The sequence below is a fragment of the Aotus nancymaae genome, unplaced genomic scaffold (genome assembly GCF_030222135.1).
Source record: "Aotus nancymaae isolate 86718 unplaced genomic scaffold, 86718_ANA_hifiasm-v0.15.2.pri h1tg000062l, whole genome shotgun sequence".
NCBI classification, from domain to species: domain Eukaryota; kingdom Metazoa; phylum Chordata; class Mammalia; order Primates; family Aotidae; genus Aotus; species Aotus nancymaae.
The window spans coordinates 15,255,391-15,276,344 of NW_026988476.1; the positions used below are offsets into that span (position 1 = coordinate 15,255,391).

Sequence of the window (20,954 nt, forward strand, 5' to 3'; positions counted from 1 at the left end):
GAATTACATTCTCCTTTATAACCATAAATCATTATTTCACCTCAGACTATCAGTAGTAATTCAGTAATACATAACAGACAACCTGTATTTAAATTTCTCCAGTTGTCTCCAAAAGCATTTTATATTTCTTGTTTTACTTTTATCATCCAGGATCCAGTCAAGGTTCATGTGGTTAATGTCCCTTTTAGTTTTATCTGGAATAATATCCTACTTGTTTGTTTCTTTGTTTTTTTTCACAGCATTGGCTTTTTTAAAAAAGAGTTTAGGGTATTTTTATAGAATGTCCCAAGTTTTAAATTTATCTGATTGTTTCCTTCATTAGATTCAAAACAAATATTTTTAGGAAAATAATACATAGAAGATATGTATACATTAAGTAGAAGATAAGTAGTGTGAACTTCACAGTATATTACATTATAAGGCAAACGATATGAGGTTGCCCCATCACTAATGATGCTTAATTTTGCTGTTTGGAGGGGAGGGACAGTGGGGAGGTTAGGGAGGGATAACATGGGGAGAAATGCCAGATATAGGCGATGAGGGGTGGAGAATGGAGGCAGCAAACCACTTTGCCATGTATGTACCTATGCAACAATCCTGCATGATCTGCACATGTACCCCAGAACCTAACGTACAATTTAAAAAAAAAAGTTAAAAAAAAAATTGCTATTTGGATAAGGTGGTAATAGCTAGATCTCTCCATTGTAAAGGTGTATTTTCCTCTTTAAAATTAGCCTGTAATCAGTAAAATGATACTTTGAGACCCTAAAAATACCCCAAGAACTTTTCACCCACTGTGTTTAGCATCCACCAATGGTCTTTACCTGTATCATTTGTTACACCAGGGGCTTACAAATTGTAATTTTTAAATTACAAAGGCCAGGCATGGTGGCTCATGCCTGTAATCCCAGCTCTTTGGGAGGCTGAGGCAGGCAGATCACCTGAGGTCAGCAGTTCAAGACTAGCCTGACCAACATGGTAAAACCCTGTCTCTACTAAAAATAGAAAAATTAGCCGGGTCTGGTGGCATGCACCTGTAATCTCAGCTACTCAGGAGGCTGAGGCAAGAGAATCTCTTGAACTAGGAAGCAGAGGTTACAGTGAACTGAGATTGCACCACTGCACTCCAGCCTAGGCAACAGAACGAGACTCCATCTCGATAATAATAATAATAATAACAAATAAATTACAAAAAGTAATTTAAAATATTGTAACATTTCTTCTCTATTTTCTACCTGCAATTTTTTTCTTCTATTTGTAATAATTAAGTACATAATATTTTTTGTTACTAAAATTTTTTTGACTTTTGTATGCTAAAACTGTTCCAAAATTGACTAGTGGCTGGCTCCTGTGTCCTTTTAACATTACTGTTCTTTAAGTCTGAGCACTTCCTTAACATAACGTTCAGGACGATTCCTTGAGGCCAGGAGTTCCAGACCAGGCTGGGTAACATAGTGAGATGCCCATCTCTACAAAAATAAAAAAACTTACCCAGGCATGGTGGTGCATGCCTGTAGTCTAGGCTACTTTGGAGGCTGAAGTGGGAGGATTGCTTGAGCCAAGGAGTTCCAGGCTGCAGAAGTGAGCCATTATTGTGCCACGGCACTGCAGCCTGCTCAACAGAGGGAGACCCAGATTCAAAAACAAAATAAAACAAGAGTAACATGATGTCTAGCCTTATTTTGGTTTTCTCTTGCTCCAGACCTGGAATCAGCCATTTTTTCAGAAGTCCTAGTACTGCCTATTTAGTGGACAGTGGTATTTGAAAACAAAAGTCTGAGTAGAGATTTGCTCATTGCTATTTCTTGCCATCGTGGTTTGACCCTTTCAGTGGACAGAACAAGTACAAGGAGTACCTGGTTTTTGTTTGTTTTTTAATGAATTTATACTAATAGCTCCAATTCAAACTAGTACTGCAGGGTTCTTCCTCATCTTTCTTTATTCCATGTTTGAATCTCCCTTCACTCACAGTAAAACTCCTGCTTCCCAACATCAGTCATATTTATTCATATGCTGTATCCTGCAATAACCCCCCTCCCCAAAAAATTGCTAGCCCAGTAACAGCAACCAACTACCTACTAAATAAAGTTCAAGATTTCATTACAGTTCTTTCTGTATTTAAAACTATTCCACAGTCAGAATTTTATGGTCAAACTTTTCTTAAATTAAGTCTTTCATCTACCTAATTATTATTTAAACAGTGATGAAAGATGAATAGGAGTTTGCTAAGTGTGGCTAGGTCCCAGTGAATTTCAGACTAAAGAAACAGCGTGTTTAGAGACACTGATTATATGAAAGAACTTAGCAAATTAATAAGAGAATGGGGAGTTTTTGCACAGCAGACACAAGGGGTCTAGTGGAGTGGAAAGTAGCAGATGTTACTGGAGATGTAGATGGGGTAAAGTATGGAGATAATATCTTGCAAATAATGATTTTGGATCTTCTGCAGTAGACCTCAAATGGGAGTAGGTGAACTGAGTCTTCTCTATGGTTCCTTCCAATTTCAAAATTTATAGATTTTGTGGAAATAATTTTCAGATTTATATAATCTGGTTATATGGTTATTTCCATGTATTATAAGCATTATCGGACAGTGATGATTTTTTTTCAAAGCATTAATCTTAAGACTGCTTGTCGTGTGTCAAGCCTAACACATCAGTGTATATGTTATTAAAAAGATTCAGATACTGGCCAAAGCAACAAGAATCTGAAGATAAGTGCATTTCTGAAATGCCAGCATAGACATATTTTGCTTTTGAAAGATACTGTGGTGAAATTAAAACTTAACCCAGAAATCAAGCTATAATTACTTGTTCAAAAAAGGTCTTAGAGGAACTATCTTAATAGAGGACAGGAAATAAATATCCGAACAGTTAGATGTGTAAAGTTTTTTTAAAAAGTATATATACATACATTTTAAGCTATTGGACTTTATTTTTATTTTTTTGAGACAGAGTCTTGCTCTGTCACCAGGCTGGAGTGCAGTGGCGCGATGTCAGCTCGCTGCAAATTCTGCCTCCTGGGTTCAAGTGGTTTCCCTGCCTCATCCTCCCAAGTAGCAGAGATTACAGGCGTGGGCCACCATGCCCGACTAACTTTTTGTATTTTAGTAGAGAAGGGATTTCACCGTGTTGGACATGATGGTATCAATATCCTGACCTTGTGATCTGCCTGCCTCGGGCTCCCAAAGTGCTGGGATTACAGGTGTGAGCCATCACGGCCAGCCTTGGACTTTATTTTTTTAAGCAGTTTTGGTTCTCAGCAAATTTGAACAGAAAATACATATAGTTCCCATATACCCCTGTCCACACAAGAACAACCTAATCTACTACATTCTGCACTTTAGGGTACATTTGTTATAATCAGTGAACCCACATTAGCATATATCACCCAAAGCCCATAGTTTACATTAAGGTTCACTCTTGTGTGTACATTCTATGGGATTTTGGCAAATGTATCCATATCATAGTACATTCTATGGGGTTTTGACAAATGTATCTATGTCTTGTATCCACCATTATAATAACATAACAATAGTTTCACTCCCCTAAAAATTTTCTGTTCTCTGCATGTTCATTCTTCCCTCCCTGACCCCATTCCCATCCCTTAGCAAGGAATGATCTTTTTCTCTGTCTCTGTAGTTTTGTCATTTCCAGAGTGTCACATAGTTGCAATTATACAGTATCTTGCATTTTCACATTGGTTTCTTTCATTTAATAATATGCATTTAAGTTTCCTTTATATCTTTTCATGACTGGATAGCTCATTTTTTTTGTTTGTTTTATTGTACTTTAGGTTCTGCCTTACTTGTGCAGATCATGCAGGATTGTTGCATAGGTATACACATGACAAGGTGGTTTGCTGCCTCCATTCCCCTATCACGTATATCCGGCATTTCTCCCCATGTTATTTCTCCCAAACATCTCCACCCCACCCCCGCTGTCTGTCCCCTATCCCCCACCAACAGACCCCAGGGTGTGATGCTCCCCTCCCTGTGTCCATGTGTTCTCATTACTTGACACCCACCTATGAGTTAGAACATGCAGTGTTTGATTTTCTGTTCTTGTGTCAGTTTGCCGAGAATGATGGTTTCCAGATTCATCCATGTCCCCTACAGAGGACACGAATGCATCGTTTTTTTATGGCTGCATAGTATTCAATGGTGTATATGTGCCACATTTTCCTTGTCCAGTCTATCATCGATGGGCATTTGGGTTGGTTCCAGGTCTTTGCTATTGTAGATCGTGCTGCAATGAACATACATGTGCATGTGTCTTTATAATAGAATGATTTATAATCCTTTGGGTATATACCCAGTAATGGGATTGCTGGGTCAAATGGAATTTCTATTTCTAGATCCTTGAGGAATCACCACACTGTCTTCCACAATGGTTGAACTAATTTACACTACCACCAGCACTGTAAAAGTGTTCCTATTTCTCCCATCCTCTCCAGCATCTGTTGTCTCCAGATTTTTTGATCTGGATATTAGCCCTTTGTCAGATGGGTAGATTGCAAAAATTTTTTCCCATTCTGTTGGTTGCCAGCTCACTCTAATGATTGTTTATTTTGCTGTACAGAAGCTCTGGAGTTAAATTAGGTCCCATTTGTCTATTTTGGCTTTTGTTGCCAATGCTTTTGGTGTTTTAGTCATGAAATCCCTGCCCACGCCTATGTCCTGAATGGTATTGCCTAGGTTTTGTTCTAGAGTTTTTATGGTGTTAGATCTTCTGTTTAAATCTTTAATTCATCTGGAGTTAATTTTAGTATAAGGTGTCAGGAAGGGGTCCAGTTTCTGCTTTCTGCACATGGCTAGCCAGTTTTCCCAACACCATTTATTAAACAGGGAATCCTTTCCCCATTGCTTGTTTTTGTCAGATTTGTCAAAGACCAGATGGTTATAGATGTGTGGCATTGCCTCTGAGGCTTCTGTTCTGTTCCATTGGTCTATATCTCTGTTTTGTTACCAGTAGCCTGCTGTTTTCATTACTGTAGCCTTGTAGTATAGTTTGAAGTCAGGTAGTGTGATGACTCCAACTTTGTTCTTTTTGCTTAGCATTGTTTTGGCTCTGCAGGCTCTCTACCGGTTCCATATGAAGTTTAAGGTGATTTTTTCAGTTCTGTAAAGAAGGTCATTGGTAATTGATGGGGATAGCATTGAATCTATAAATTACTTTGGGCAGTATGGCCATTTTCATGATATTGATTCTTCCTAACCATGAGCATGGAATGTTTTTCCATCTGTCTCATCTCTTATTTCCTTTAGCAGTGGTTTGTAGTTCTCCTTGAAGAGGTCCATTACATCCCTTGTTAGTTGTATTTCTAGGTATTTTATTCTCTTTGTAGTAATTGTGAATGGGAGTTTGCTCTTGATTTGGCTCTCTGGTAATCTGTTATTGGTGTATAGGAATGCTTGTGATTTCTGCACATTGATTTTGTATCCTGAGACTTTGCTGAAGTTGCTTATCAGTATAAGGAGATTTTGGCCTGAGATGATGGGATCTTCTAAATATACAATCACGTCATCTGCAAATAGAGACAATTTGACTTCCTCTTTTCCTAATTGAATACCCTTTGTTTCTTTTTCTTGCCTGATTGCTCTGGCTAGAACTTCCAGTACTGGATTGAATAGGAGTGGTGAGAGAGGGCATCCTTGTCTAGTGCTGGATTTCAAAGCGAATGCTTCCAGTTTTTGCCCATTCAGTATGATATTGGCTGTGGGTTTATCATAAATAGCTTTTATTATTTTGAGATCTGTTCCATCAATACCTAGTTTATTGAGAGTTTTTAGCATAAATGGCTGTTGAATTTTGTCGAAGGCCTTCTCTGCATCCATTGAGATAATCGTGGTTTTTGTCTTTGGTTCTGTTTATGTGATGGATTACATTTATAGACTTGCGTATGTTGAACCAGCCTTGCATCCCTGGGATGAAGCCTACTTGATCATGATGGATAAGCTTTTCCATATGCTATTGCAGTCAGTTTGCTAGTATTTTATTGAAGATTTTTGCTATGTTCATCATGGAGATTGGTTTGAAGTCTTCTTTTTTTGTTCAGTCTTTGCTGGGTTTTGGTATCAGGATTATGTTGGTCTCATAACATGATTTGGGAAGGATTCCCTCTTTTTGTATTGTTTGGAATAGTTTCAGAAGGAGTGGTACCAGCTCCTCTTTGTACGTCTGCTATAATTCAGCTGTGAACCCATCTGGACCTAGACTTTTTTTGGTTGGTAGGCTATTAATTGCTGTCTCAACTTCAGCCCTTGTTATTTTGATGCTAGCTGGTCGTTTTGCCCATTACTTGACTGAGAGTCTTCATTGTGTCGATGGTCTTTACCATTTGGTACATTTTTGGAGTGGCTGGTACTGGTTGTTCCTTTCCATGTTTAGTGCTTCTTTCAGGAGCTCTTGTAAGGCAGGCCTGGTGGTGACAAAATCTTTCAGCAGTTGGTTGTCCATAAAGGATTTTATTGCTCCTTCGCTTATGAAGCTTAATTTGGCTGGATATGAAATTCTAGATTGAAGGTTCTTTAAGGATGTTGAATATTGGCCCCCACTCTATTCTGACTTACAGGGTTTCTGCTGAGAGATCCGCTGTGAGTCTGATGGGCTTCCCTTTGTGGGCAACCTGACCTTTCTTCCTGGCTGCCCTTAGCATTTTTTTCCTTCATTTCAACCCTGGTGAATCTGATAATTATGTGTTTTGTGGTTGCTCTTCTTGAGGAATATATTTGTGGTTCTCTGTATTTCCTGGACTTGAATGGTGGCCTGCCTTGCTAGGTTGAGGAAGTTCTCCTGCATAATATCCTGAAGAGTGTTTTCCAGCTTGGATTCATTCTCTCCGTCACATTCAGGTACACCTATCAAATGTAGATTAGGTCGTTTCACATAATCCCATATTTCTTGGAGGCTTTGTTCATTTCTTTTCCCTCTTTTTTCTGTAATCTTGCCTTCTCATTTTATTTCATTGAGTTGATCTTCAGTCTCTGATACCCTTTCTTCTACTTGGTTGATTCGGCTATGGAAACTTGTGTATGCTTTGTGAAGTTCTCATGTTGTGTTTTTCAGCTCCATTAAGTCGTTTTTGTTCTCTTCTTAGTTAGTTATTCTAGTTAGCATTTCGTCTAGCCTTTTTTCATGGTTCCTAGTTTCTTTGCATTAGGTTAGAACATGTTGTTTTAGCTCAGAGAAGTTTGTTATTACTCACCTTCTTAAGCCTGCTTCTGTCAATTCATCAGACTCATTCTTGATCTAGCTTTGTTCCCTTGCTGGTGAGGAGTTGTGGTCCCTTGGAGGAGGAGAGGCGTTCTGGGCTGGTTTCTTCCTATCTTTGTTGGTTTATCTACATGTGGTCTTTGTAGTTGGTGACTTGTGGGTGGAGTCTCTGAGTGGGTGGCCTTTTTGTTGATGTTGAAGCTATTTTTTTCTATTTTTTAGTTTTCCTTTTAACAGTCAGGCCTCTTTGCTGCAGGACTGCTGGAGGTCCACTCCAGACCCTGCTTGCCTGGGAATCACCTGTAGGGGCTACAGAACTATAAGGGTTGCTGCCAGTTTCGTCTTCTGTTATCTTCGTCCCAGAAGGGTACCCACCAGATGTGAGCTAGAGCTCTCCTTTATGAGGTGCCTCTTTGGATCTTGGGAGGTTGGGAGCCCGTTGAGGAGACAGTCTCTCCCTTATCAGAACTCAAGTGCTGTGCTGGGAGCTGTGTTGTTCTCTTCAGAGCTGCTGGGCAGGTACATTTAAGTCTGCTGCAGCGAAACCCATAACCTCCTCTTTTCCCAGGTGCTCTGTCCTGGGAAGGTGGGGCTTTATTTGTAAGTTCCTGATGTACTGCTGCCTTTTTTTCAGAGATGCTCTGCCCAGCAAGGAAGTAGTCTAGTCACAGTCTGCCAGCAGAGGCATTGCTGAGCTGCCACAGCCTCTGCCCAGTTACTGTGTAAGCTTCCTTGCAGTTTTGTTTACAGAGGTACAGTTAGAACTGCCTCAGTAATGGCAGACTGCCTTGGTAATGGTGAATGCCTCGGTAATGGCGCACTGCCTCAGTAATGGCGGGCTGCCTCGGTAATGGCGGGCTGCCTCGGTAGTGGAAGACACCCTTCCCCTGACAGACCTGGACCTTATCAGGTCCAGCTGCGCTTGCTGCAAAACTCTGAATCCAGAGTGTTTCAGATTGCTGGTCTTTGTGGGGTTGGGACCCACTGAGCCAGAGCAGTTGAATGGATGGCTCTGTCTCCCAGGCGTTCCAGGTGCCAGTTGAAGCAGCCACCCAGATTTGTGTGAGTTTTTGTGTGGAAACCCTTGGTGCTGGCTGAAATAGCTGTGCTGGAAACTCATGGTGCTTTTCGGCCTGGGAATCTCCTGGTCTGTGGGTGGTAAAAACTGCAGGAGAAGCAGCAGTATCTGAACCGGAGTGCTGGAGTGGATGGAAAAGCCCCTAATGGTTTCTGTTGGATAGGTAGGGGGGTCCTCCAGGAATTGCACTTCCTAGGTGAGGCAATGCCCTACCCTGCTTCTGCTTGCCCTTCTTTGGCTACACCCACTGTGCAAACAGTCCCATTGAGACGCACCTGGTACCTTGTTTGTAAATGCAGTGATAACTCATCCTCTCTGTTGCTCTTGCTGGGAACTGCACTCCAGAGCTGTTCCTATTTGGCCATCTTGCATCTCCCCTCCTTTTTTTTTTTGAGACAGAGTGTTGCTTTGTTGCTCAGGCTGGAGTGCATTGCGATCTCAGCTCACTGAAACCTTCGCCTCCCAGGATCAAGCAGTTCTTCTGCCTCAGGCTCCTGAGTAGCTGAGACCACAGGCATGCACCACCACACCTGGCTAATTTTTTGTATTTTTAGTGGAGACAGGATTTCACCATGTTGGCCAGACTGATCTCGAACTCCTGGACTCAAGTGATTGCCCACCCTGGCCTCCTAAAGTGCTGGATTATAGGCGTGAGCTACCACACCTCACCTATCAGATGTATCTTTTGAAATATTTTCTCCCAGTTTGTGTCTTGTTAGCTCATTCTCTTTTTTGAGACAGAGTTTTGCTCATTGCCCAGGCTGGAGTGCAATGGTGCAATCTCCACTCACTGAAGCCTCTGCCTCCTGGATTCAAGCAATACTCCTGCCTCAGCCTCCCAAGTAGCTGGGATTACAGGCGCTTGCCACCATGCCCAGCTAATTTTTTGTATTTTTAGTTGAGACAGGGTTTCACCATGGTGGTCAGGCTGGTGTTAAACTCTTGACCTCGGGTGATCCACCCACCTTGGCCTCCCAAAGTGCTGGGATTACAGGCATGAGCCACTGGGCCTGGCTATTGTCTCATTCTCTTGACATTAACTTTCTCAGAGCAGAAGTTTTAAAGTTTTAATAAAGTCCGGTTTATCAGTTTTTTTTCTTTCATGGATCATGCCTTTGGTATCATATCTAAAAAGTCATCACCATACCCAAGGTCATCTAAGTTTTCTCCTATATTATCTTGTAGGCATTTTATAGTTTTACAATTTACATTTAAGTCTGTGATCCATTTGTAGTTAATTTTTATGAAGGGCATAAAGTCTGTTTCTAGATTCATTTTTTTTTTTTTTGGATGTGCATGTCCAGTTGTTGCAGCATCATTTGTTGAAAACACTGCCTTGACTCCATTGCCTTTACTTCTTTGTCAAAGATCAGCTGACTATATTCATTTGGGTCTTTTACTGGGCTCTTTACTCTGCTCCATTAGTCTATTTTTGCCCATAACACATTGTCTTGATTACTGTAGCTTTATAGTAAATCTTGAAGTTCCCTAGTGTCAGTCTTCTGACTTTGTTTTTTTCCTTCCATGTTGAGTTCACCCTTCTGGGGTTTTTTGCCTCTCTATATAAACTTTAGAATCAGTTTGTTGATGTCCACAAAATAACTTGCTGAGAATTTGATTGGGATTGCATTGAATCTATAGATCAAGTTATGAAAAACTAACGGCTTGACAATACTGAGTTTTCCTATCCACAAACATGGATTATCTCTTCATTTATTTAGCTATCCTTTGATATCTTGCATTGGAGGTTTATACTTTCCTCATATAGATGTTGTACATATTTTGCTAAATTTGTATTGAAGTATCCTACTTTTATATGCTAATGTAAAAGGTTTTTTTTTCTTTAATTTCAAATTCCACTTGTTCATTGCTGGTATAGAGGAAAGTGTTTGACATTTGCACATTAACTTTGTCCTGCAAGCTTGCTATAATATAATCACGTATTAGTCACAGGAGGATTTTTTTTTTGTTAATTCTTTGACCTTTTATGCAAACAATCATGTCATCTGTGAACAAAGACAATTTTATTTCTTCCCAATCTGTGTACTTATTATTTCTTTTCTTGTCTTATTGCATTAGTTTGAACTTCTAGTATGATAGTATGATACTGAAAAGCAGTGATGAGAGAAGACATCCTTGCCTTGTTTCTAAACTTAGTGGGAAAGTTTTGAGTTTCTCATAAATATGATGTTATCTGTACACTTTTTTTATAAAGTTCAGAAAGTTCCCCCTGTATTCCTAGTGTGCTGAGAGTTTACATCATATGTGGCCATTGGATTTTGTCTAATGCTTTTTCTGCATCCATTGATAATAATTATGTGATTTTTCTTCTTAAGCCTGATGATGTGATTGGTTATATTAATTGATTTTCAAATGTTGAGCCAGCCTCGCATACCTGGGATAAATCCCACTTGGTTGTGGTGTATTATTTATTTTACATATTGTTGGATTGAATTTACTAATGTTTTGTTGAGGATTTACATGTTTGTTTGTAGGAGATATTGGTCTGTGGGTTTTTTTTTGTTTGGTTATTTTTTTTTTTGTAAGGTCTTTGCTGATTTTGGTATTAGGGTAGTGCTGGCCTTATAGAATGAGTCAGAAAGTATTCTCCCTGCTCCTATATTCTGAAAGTGAGTGTAGAGGATTGGTATGATTTTTTATTCAAATGTTTAATAGAATTTACCAGTAAACCCATCTGAATCTGGTGCTTTCTGTTTTGGAAGGTTATTATTCAATTTATTTTCAGATACAGACCTAGTCAGATTATCTATATCTTCTTGTGTATGTTTTTGCACAGTGTCTTTCAAAAAATTGATCCATTTTATCTAGGTTACCCAATTTATGAAAATAGTTGTTAATGGTATTCCTTTATTATTTTTTAATGCTTTTGTGATTTATAGTGATAGTCTGGCTTCCATTTCTGATACTAGTAATTTGCTTCTCTGTTTTTCTTAGTGATTCTGACCAGAGGCTTATCAATTTTATTGATCTTTTCCAAGAACCAGCTTTTGGTTTTGTTGATTTTTCCATTGATTTCCTGTTTTCAGTTTCACTGATTTCTATGCTACTTTTTTTTGAGATGGAGTTTCACTCTTCTTGCCCAGGCTGGAGTGCAATGGTGTGATTTTTGGCTCATTGCAACCTCTGCCTCCCAGGTACAAGCAATTCTCCTGCCTCAGCCTCCCAGGTAGCAGTAGCTGGGATTACAGGCACCTGCCCCCACACCTGTATTTTTAGTAGAGACAGGGTTTCACCATGTTGGCCAGGCTGGTCTGAAACTCCTGACGTCAGGTGATCTGCTCACCTTGGCCTCCCAAATTACAGCCGTGAGCTATCGCGCCTGACCTCTATGATAATTTTTTATTTTTATTTTTCTCCTGCTTACTTTGGATTTAATTTGCTCTTCCTTTGCTAGTTTTCTAAGATGCACACTTGGATGATTGATTTTAGATCTTTCTTCTTTTCTGATATATGCATTCAATGCCATCAGTTTTCCTCTGTGCACTGTTTTCACTGCATACCACAAATTTTGATACATTGTATTTTCATTTAATTCAAAATATTTAAAAATTTCACTTGGGATTTCTTCTTTGACTTATTCTACAAGTATTTTGGGGTTTTCCAACTGCATTATTCTGTTCTCACATTGGCATGAAGAGCTATCTGAGATGAAGTAATTTATAAAGAAAAGAGATTTAATTGACTCACAGTTCCTCATGGCTTGGAAGGCCTTAGAAACTTACAATCATGGCAGAAAATGAAGAGGAAGGAGCCACATCTTACATGGCTGGAGAAGGAGGAAGAGAGGGCAGGGGCAGGCGCTACACACTTTTAAACAACCAGATCTCTTGAGAACTCACTATTACGAGAACAGCAAGGAGGATATACAACCCCATGATCCAGTCATCCCCCAGCAGCCCTTCTTCCGACATTGAGGATTACAGTTTGAAATGAGATTTGGGCCTGGACACAAACCCAAACCATATCACCATCTTAATTTCGTCTGAGAGCAGGTATTATATGATTTCTGTTCTTATAAATTTGTTAAAGTGTGTTTTCTTGCGCTAGAACGTGATGTTTCTTTATTCATGTTCTGTGTGAATTTGAGAAGAATGTGCAGTGTGTTGTTGGATGAAGTAATCTATAGATGTCGATTATATCTAGTTAATTGATGATGGTGTTGAGTTTAACTGTGTCTTTATTGAATTTTCTGCCTGCTGAATCTGTCCATTTCTGATTGAGGGATAATGAAGTCTCCAGTGAAAATAGTAGGATTGTCTATTTTTTCTTGTAATTCTATCAGTCCTTGCCTCATTTAATTTGACACCATTGTTGGGCACACATTAAGAATTATTTTGTTTTCTTGGAATATTAATCCTATTACTATTATGTGATGCTCCTCTTTATCCCTGATAACTTTTCTTGTTCTGAAGTCTGCTCTGTCTGAAATTAATATAGCTACTCTTGCTTTCTTTTGATTAGTGTTATCATGGTTTATTTATATCTTTATATTTAAAATGCATTTCTCGTAGACAGCATGTGTAGTAATTACTCATTTAAGTTCCTCGATAGGCTCTTGGAAACTGACTTTCAGTGAAATGATATACAGTAGGTCCTCAAATAATGTTATTTTGTTCAACATCATTTTGCTCTAATGTTGATGAGAAAGACAAATTGGTTTTGTTATACATTGTGCTTAAAGTGGCAGTCTTGAATAACTTATCAGTGATGTTAATTGAGAAATTACTGTAGTTGGGTCTTGGTTTTTTGATCACTCTGACAATGTCTTTTAATTATTAAACATTTGTAGTGTTTATTGATATAGTTAGATTAATATCTACCATAATTGTTGTTTTCTATTTGTTGCTCATGTTCTTTGTTCCTGTTTTTTGGCATCTTGTGGCTTTTATTGAGAATTTAACATGATTCGGTTTTCTATTCTTGCTTAGCATATCAATATGCTTCTTCTTTTATTTGTTATTACTTTTAGTAGTTTCCCTAGAGTAAGCAATACTCATTTACAACTAACTAATCCAAGTTCACTTTCAGGTGACAATATACTACTTCACAGGTAACTCAAGTACCTTATAGTAACAGAATGTTCCTAATTTCTTCCACTTGTTTCATGCTGTCATCCATTTCACTTATACATAAACACAGAGACACACACACATAAGCGTGTGTCTTATATATATATATATAGTTCCAGGTTTCTGACCTATATAATTTTCCTTTTCTCAGAAAAACTTCAACATTTCTTGCAAGGCAGGTCTTACTAGCAACAAATTCTCTCCACTTCTATTTGTCTGAGAATGTCTTTATTTTTCTTCACTTGTGAAAGATTATTTCCCAAGGTATAGAATTCTAAGTTGATAGGTTGTTTTTTTCTCTCTCTCTCTTAATACTTAAATATTTCACTCCACTTTCTTCTTGTTTGTATGGTTTCTGAGAAGTTAGATAAATTTTTATCTTTGCTCACCTATGGGTAAGTTTTTTTTTTTTTCCCCCTTTAGCTTCTTTCAGAATTTTTCTTTATCTTTGATTTTCTGTAGTTTGAAGATGATATGCCTAGGTGTAGTTTTTCTGACATTTCTCCTGGTTGGTGTTAGAGTTTCCTAGATCTGTGGTTAGGTTTCTGACATTAATTGGGGGAAATTCTCAGTAATTATTACCTCAAATATTTCCTCTGTTCTTTTCTATATTCTCTTTATAATAATCCCATTATACATATGTTACACCTTTTGTAGTTTACCCACACTTCTTGTATATTCTGTTCTGTTTTTTCAGGCTATTTTCTTTCACTTTTGGAAGTTTCTGTTGTCATATCCTCAAGCTCAGAGATAGTTTCCCCAGCTATGTCCAGTTTACTAATGAGTGCATCAAAGGCATTCTTTGTTTCTGTTACACTATTTCTGATCTCTAGGTTTCTTTTTTGTACTTTCTTAGAAGTTACACTTGGTGGCTTACATTATCATTTTGTTCTTGCATGTTGTCTACTTTTTTCATTATAGCTCTTAGCATATTAATTGTAGTTTTAGAAAATTCTTGGTATGTTAACTCCAACATTCCTGCCATATCCAATGCTAGTTCTGATGCTTGTTCTGTCTCTTCAGACTTTGTTTTTGCCTTTTATTGTGCTTTATTATTTTTTTATTGATAGGTAGACATAATATATTAAGTAAGAGGAATTGTGGTAAATAGTTCTTTAGTAATGTACTATTAAGGTGTGGGATGTGGGGAAGTGATCTATAGGGCTTTAATTACACTTTTGATGAGTGTAATTTTATGGTTGGCATAAAATATCTTAGCATTTTAACAAAGAGAATTCCTGATACCTTTACCTGTTTCTGTGTGTGTGTCTGGAAAAAAAAGTTAATACCAACATTCCTGCCATATCCAATGCTGGTTCTGATGCTTGTTCTGTCTCTTCAGACTTTGTTTTAGCTTTTTACTGTGCCTTATAATTTTTTGTTGACAGGTAGACATGGTGTACTAAATAAAAGGAACTGTGGTAAATATAATGTACTATTAAGGTGAGGGAGGAGGGGTAGTGTTCTATAATGTGTTAATTACACTTTTGATGAGTGTAATTTTATAGTTGGCTCCCCCAATTTCTTTAGCATTTTAACAAAGAGAATTATTGCTTCCTTTACCCCTTTCTGTGTATATTTTTTAAATACCAGACAACAATAATTTTGGTCAAAATTGCTAGATGATTGAAAACAAAATTTTTGCCCCTTTTTGTGTATGTTTTTATTAGCCACTCTCACATAAATCAACTGAAAACATCCAATAACTACACTGTACTGGAATTAATGAACTCAGTAGGTGCCCTACTAGGTGAAAGCCTAAATATAATGTAAAAATAAATACTAAGTTGTCACAAGTTTTATTTTCTGTTAGAGGGAATAGCTATGTCATAGATATTATTAGTTTTAGTGTCTTTGAAGGTCTTAGTGTGCATCTTGTTAAAGGACTTAGTTTCCATATTTTCTCCATATTCCATATTCTTTATTTCCTAAACTTCCCACACCTCTTTTTTTTGGACAGTGTTTTACTCTTGTTGCCCAGGCTGGAGTGTAGTGGTGAGATCTCGGCTCACTGCAACCTCCACCCGCCAGGTTCAAGCCATTCTCCCACATCAGCCTCCAGAGTAACTGGGATTACAGTTGTATACCACCACTCCCAGCTAATTTTTGTGTTTTTAGTAGAGATAGGGTTTCATCATGTTGACCAGTCTGGTCTTGAACTCTTGATCTTAGGTGATCTGCCCATCTGAGCCTCCCAAAGTGCTGGGATTACAGGTGTGAGCCACCACACCCAGTCTCCCCCACCTTTTTTTCCATGAAGTGAGTTTGAACCATTTTTTTTTTTTCAAGTGACTCAAAAAGACACAGTTTTGGTATTAGGATAACTCCCTTGTTAACAATATAAGAACATTGGATATAATATTTTGGTAGTATTGAGAGTGTCATGACTTATGAAATCTTCTTAGTGAAGTCAACTGGGGACTATATTTAGTAGTTTTCTAGCCCTGTTTATAGATTTTTAAAAAATTATCGTGAGATATGGTAAAGGTAAAATGATTCCTAGATTAACCGTACTGACTTAAGAACTGGTCTAAGAACGAATCTGGTCTTGTAACCCACCTTTCAGAATTCTCAATCTCATCTTGATTACACTCACTTTGATTAAAATCCTCCACTGATGGGCTGGGCACGGTGGCTCACACCTGTAATCCCAGCACTTTGGGAGGCCAAGGCGGGTGGATCACAAGGTCAAGAGATCGAGACCATCCTGGTCAACATGGTGAAATCCCATCTCTATTAAAAATACAAAAATTAGCCGGGCATGGTGGCGTGCGCCTGTAGTCCCAGCTACTCAGGAGGCTGAGGCAGGAGAATTGCCTGAACGCAGGAGGCAGAGGTTGCGGTGAGCCAAGATCGAGCCATTGCACTCCAGCCTGGGTAACGAGCGAAACACCATCTCAAAAAAAAAAAAAATCCTCCACTGGCTCCAACAATCTTCAAGATAAAATACCGAATTCATTAATATCCTCCTTTCCCCATACTGCTTCCACAAAAATTGCCCTATCCTTGTTCCTTGTCTATCTAAATTTAACCTATTGAGTTTTCTGGCCTTGCATATACTGGGCACTCCCTAGATTGCCCTTCCATATCCATCCTCTGACCCCCTTTTCTGGACAACAGCTAATCCTTTGTTGTCTTATCTTAGGTCTTCTTTTACCACATGCCCCATCTCATCTTAAGCTTCTCCCATCACAGTGCTTATTATTATAATGAATTGAAATTTATTCTTCACAAGTCTTATTTCCAACTATACTCTGAGCACATTGAGAACAGATATTATTTCAGTCTTAGTATCCAGTATCTTTAGCACTGTGCCTGGCACACAGGAGGCACTTGAAGATGTTTGTTGAGTAAATAAAATTCTCTAAAGTGTAGATCATTTATTTAATCAAGTTTTACCTCTTTAAAAAAAAAAAAAAAACTCTTAAAATCATACCTGAAATGTGATGTTATTAAATATTTTAAACTTTAGCTACCAGTTATCTTGTGTATAGTCAATAAGACCAGCACATGATACTGGATTTCTTATGTCTTATGTGAAAATCAGTGGTGAACATTTTGTTCTTAACAGTAAATTTAAGAATATTAAAGTGCTTCTTTGGTCTTATATTCTTACAGTTTCCTTCAGAAATGGTTTCGATATCAGTTACTACCAGAAGTGTCTCTCCTTGTTAACTAGATTGGTGTACTAGTCCTCTACTTCTAAACCTAAAAATTAGTATTTTAAAAATACCAGAAAGCAATAATTTTGTTCAAAATTGCTAAACAATTGTAAACAGGACATTAAGAATACAATTACGTTAAATTGTTTTATTTCTTTTCATTTTTTTAATTGCATTTTAGGTTTTGGGGTACATGTGAAGAACATGCAAGATTGTTGCATAGGTACACACATGGCAGTGTGATTTGCTGCCTTCCTCCCCATCACCTATATCTGGCATTTCTCCCCATGCTATCTCTCCCCAACTCCCCATCTCCTGCTGTCCCTCCCCTATTTCCCCCCGACAGACCCCGTCCCCTATTTCCCCCTGACAGACTCCAGTGTGTGATGCTCCCCTCCCTGTGTCCATGTGTTCTCATTGTTCAACCCCCACCTATGAGTGAGAACATGCGATGTTTGATTTTGTGTTCTTGTGTCAGTTTGCTGAGAATGATGGTTTCCAGGTTCATCCATGTCCCTACAAAGGACACAAACTCATCATTTTTGATGGCTGCATAATATTCCATGGTGTATATATGCCACATTTCCCCTGTCCAGTCTATCATCGATGGGCATTTGGGTTGGTTCCAGGTCTTTGCTGTTGTAAACTGTGCTGCAGTGAACATTCATGTGATGTGTCCTTATAGTAGAACAATTTATAATCCTTTGGATATATACCCAGTAATGGGATTGCTGGGTCAAATGCAATTTCTATTTCTTGTTCCTTGAGGAATCGCCACACGGTCTTCCACAATGGTAGAACTAATTTACACTCCCACCAACAGTGTAAAAGTGTTCCTATTTCTCCATATCCTCTCCAGCATCTGTTGTCTCCAGATTTTTTAATGATCGCCCTTCTAACTGGCGTGAGATGGTATCTTAATGTGATTTTGATTTGCATTACTCTAATGACCAGTGATGATGAGCATTTTTTCATATATTTGTTGACCTCATGTATGTCTTCTTTTGTAAAGTGTCTGTTCATATCCTTCGCCCACTTTTGAATGGGCTTGTTTGTTTTTTTCTCATAAATATGTTTTAGTTGTTTGTAGATTCTGGATATCAGCCCTTTGTCAGATGGGTAGACTGCAAAAATTTTTTCCCATTCTGTTGGTTGCCGATTCACTCTAATGACTGTTTCTTTTGCTGTGCAGAAGCTGTGGAGTTTAATTAGGTCTATTTTGGCTTTGGTTGCCAATGCTTTTGGTGTTTTGGTCATGAAATCCATGCCTATGCCTATGTCCTGAATGGTTTTGCCTAGATTTTATTTCTAGGGTTTTTATGGTGTTAGGTCTTATGTTTAAGTCTTTAATCCATCTGGAGTTAATTTTAGTGTAAGGTGTCAGGAAGGGGTCCAGTTTCTGGTTTCTGCACATGGCTAGCCAGTTTTCACAACACAATTTATTAAACAGGGACTCCTTTCCCCATTGCTCGTTTTTGTCAAGTTTGTCAAAGATCGGATGGTTGTAGATGTATTGTGTTGCCTCTGAGGCCTCTGTTCTATTCCATTGGTCTATATCTCTGTTTTGGTACCAGTACCATGCTGTTTTGATTACTGTAGCCTTGTAGTATAGTTTGAAGTCCGGTAGTGTGATGCCTCCCGCTTTGTTCTTTTTGCTTAAAATTGACTTGGCTATGCGGGCTCTCTTTTGGTTCCATATGAAGTTTAAGGTGGTTTTTCTCAGTTCTGTGAAGAAGGTCATTGGTAGCTTGATGGGGATAGCGTTGAATCTATAAATTATTTGGGCAGTATGGCCATTTTCACGACATTGATTCTTCCTAACCATGAACATGGAATGTTTCTCCATCTGTTTGTGTCCTCTCTTATTTCATTGAGCAGCGGTTTGTAGTTCTCCTTGAAGAGGTCCTTTATGTTCCTTGTTGGTTGTATTCCTAGGTATTTTATTCTCTTTGTAGCAGTTGTGAATGGCAGTTCATTCTTGATTTGGCTCTCTTTAAGTCTGTTATTGGTGTATAAGAATGCTTGTGATTTTTGCACATTGATTTTGTATCTTGAGACTTTGCTGAAGTTGCTTATCAGATTCAGGAGATTTTGGGCTGAGACGACGGGGTCTAAATTGTTTTATTTCTAATAGTTGAGTGAAATTATGTGGTTTCATTTCTAAACATATGTTTCTAAGACAAAGTAAAGTCAAATTGATCAATGTAGCCATCAAGTGCATCGAACTCTTCATATTCTGCTTTTTATATGTGATTGATTTACTAGAAATAAAATAATAATTTGGGGCTTCTGAAGCCTTAGGGTAAATTGAAGAAAATTAGACTGACTTTTTAAATAGAAAAATTTATAGTTAATGAAGTGAGTTTGAACTATTTTTTTCATAGTTCTTCCTAAGAGACCCCACACAGAGAAATTTTAAATATATTGGTCTCCTTAAAGGTGTTAAATATATGACATGCTTTAGCCTTCTTTTTTTGAAACAGGGTCTCACTGTCACCCAGGCTAGAGTGCAGTGGCACAATCTCAGCTCACTGCAACCTCCACCTCCCTGGCTTAAGCAGTTCTCCTGCCTCAGCCTCCTGAGTAGCTGGGACTACAGGCATGTGCCACCATGCCCGGCTAATTTTTTTTGTAGTTTTTGGTAGAGATAGGGTTTTACCATGTTGGCCAGGCTGATCTGGAACTCCTGAGCTCAAGCAATCCTCCTGCCACTGCCTCTGAAAGTTCTGGGATTACAGGAGTGACCAGCATGCCTGGCCTAACCCTCTTTTTGAAAAGAATTGGACAGTACCACATGAGCTGATTTAAGAGAAATATAAATAGTTTCCGTTTTTAAAATTACTAACACAAGAATTTGAGAATAATTTATGTGTTTTAAAACTGTAAATACAACATTCACAATATCATTACAAGTTTTTAAAGATGTGTTTATGGGCATGTGCTTTCTCGAAAAGAGGGCACTAATAAAAGTAGATTGAGAATCATGAAGAGTTACCTATTGAAGCAAAATATGAGATAAAGTTAGTTTTCTCCTCTTCACTCAAATTCTACTATACCCTCCAAAAAAGGGGGAGCAGATTACAAAGGAAAGTTGGCTGTTCAGACAAAAAAATGTTTAGCTGATGTGATCATTTAGCCTTCCTCAGTGAATACTAAACATACAAGTCTCACATAAAAATGAGATTTTAGGCTGGGCACAGTGACTCACGCCTGTAATCCCAACACCCTGGGAGGCCGAGGTGGGCAGATCACCTAAGGTTGGGAGTTTGAGACCAGCCTGACCAACATGGAGAAACCCTGTCTCTACTAAACGTACAAAATTAGTCAGGCCTGGTGGTGGGTGCCTGTAATCCCAGCTACTCAGGAGGCCGAGGCAGGAGAATCACTTGAATCTGGGAGGCGGAGGTTGTAGTGAGCTGAGATCGCGCCATTGCATTCCAGCCTGGGCCTTAAGAGCAAAACTCTGTCTCAAAAAAAAAAACAGATATTTTTGTGCCTAAATGTTTCTAGTTTACTTTGGGAGACAAAAATGTGAAGATTAAAAGATAATATAGCAAATTGGAGAGTTAAACATCAAATTATTGATAGAAGCAGTAGTTACTAAAAGAATATCAAAGCCTGGAGCTGTGGTTCATGCCTATAATCCCAGCACTTTGGAAGGCCAAGGCAGGAGGATTGCTTGAGCCCAGGAGTTTGAGACCAGCCTGGACAATATAGTAAGACCCCGTCTCTAAAAAAATGCAAAAATTAGCCAGGCATGGTGGCACACGCCTATAGTCCCAGCTACTTGGGAGGCTCAGGTGGAGGATCACTTGAGCCTGGGAGGTTGAGGCTGCAGTGAGCTGAGATCCTACGGTCACTACACACTAGCCTGGAGGACAAAGTAAGACCCTGTCTCAAAAATTAAAAA

General features: G+C 38.6%; 1 protein-coding gene across 3 annotated transcripts in view; it reads left to right on the plus strand.

Moving 5' to 3' along the window:
• Positions 1-20,954, plus strand: part of TOGARAM1 (TOG array regulator of axonemal microtubules 1) — a 116,072-nt gene that overhangs the window by 2,973 nt on the left and 92,145 nt on the right. The gene's annotated exons all lie outside the window — the stretch shown is intronic.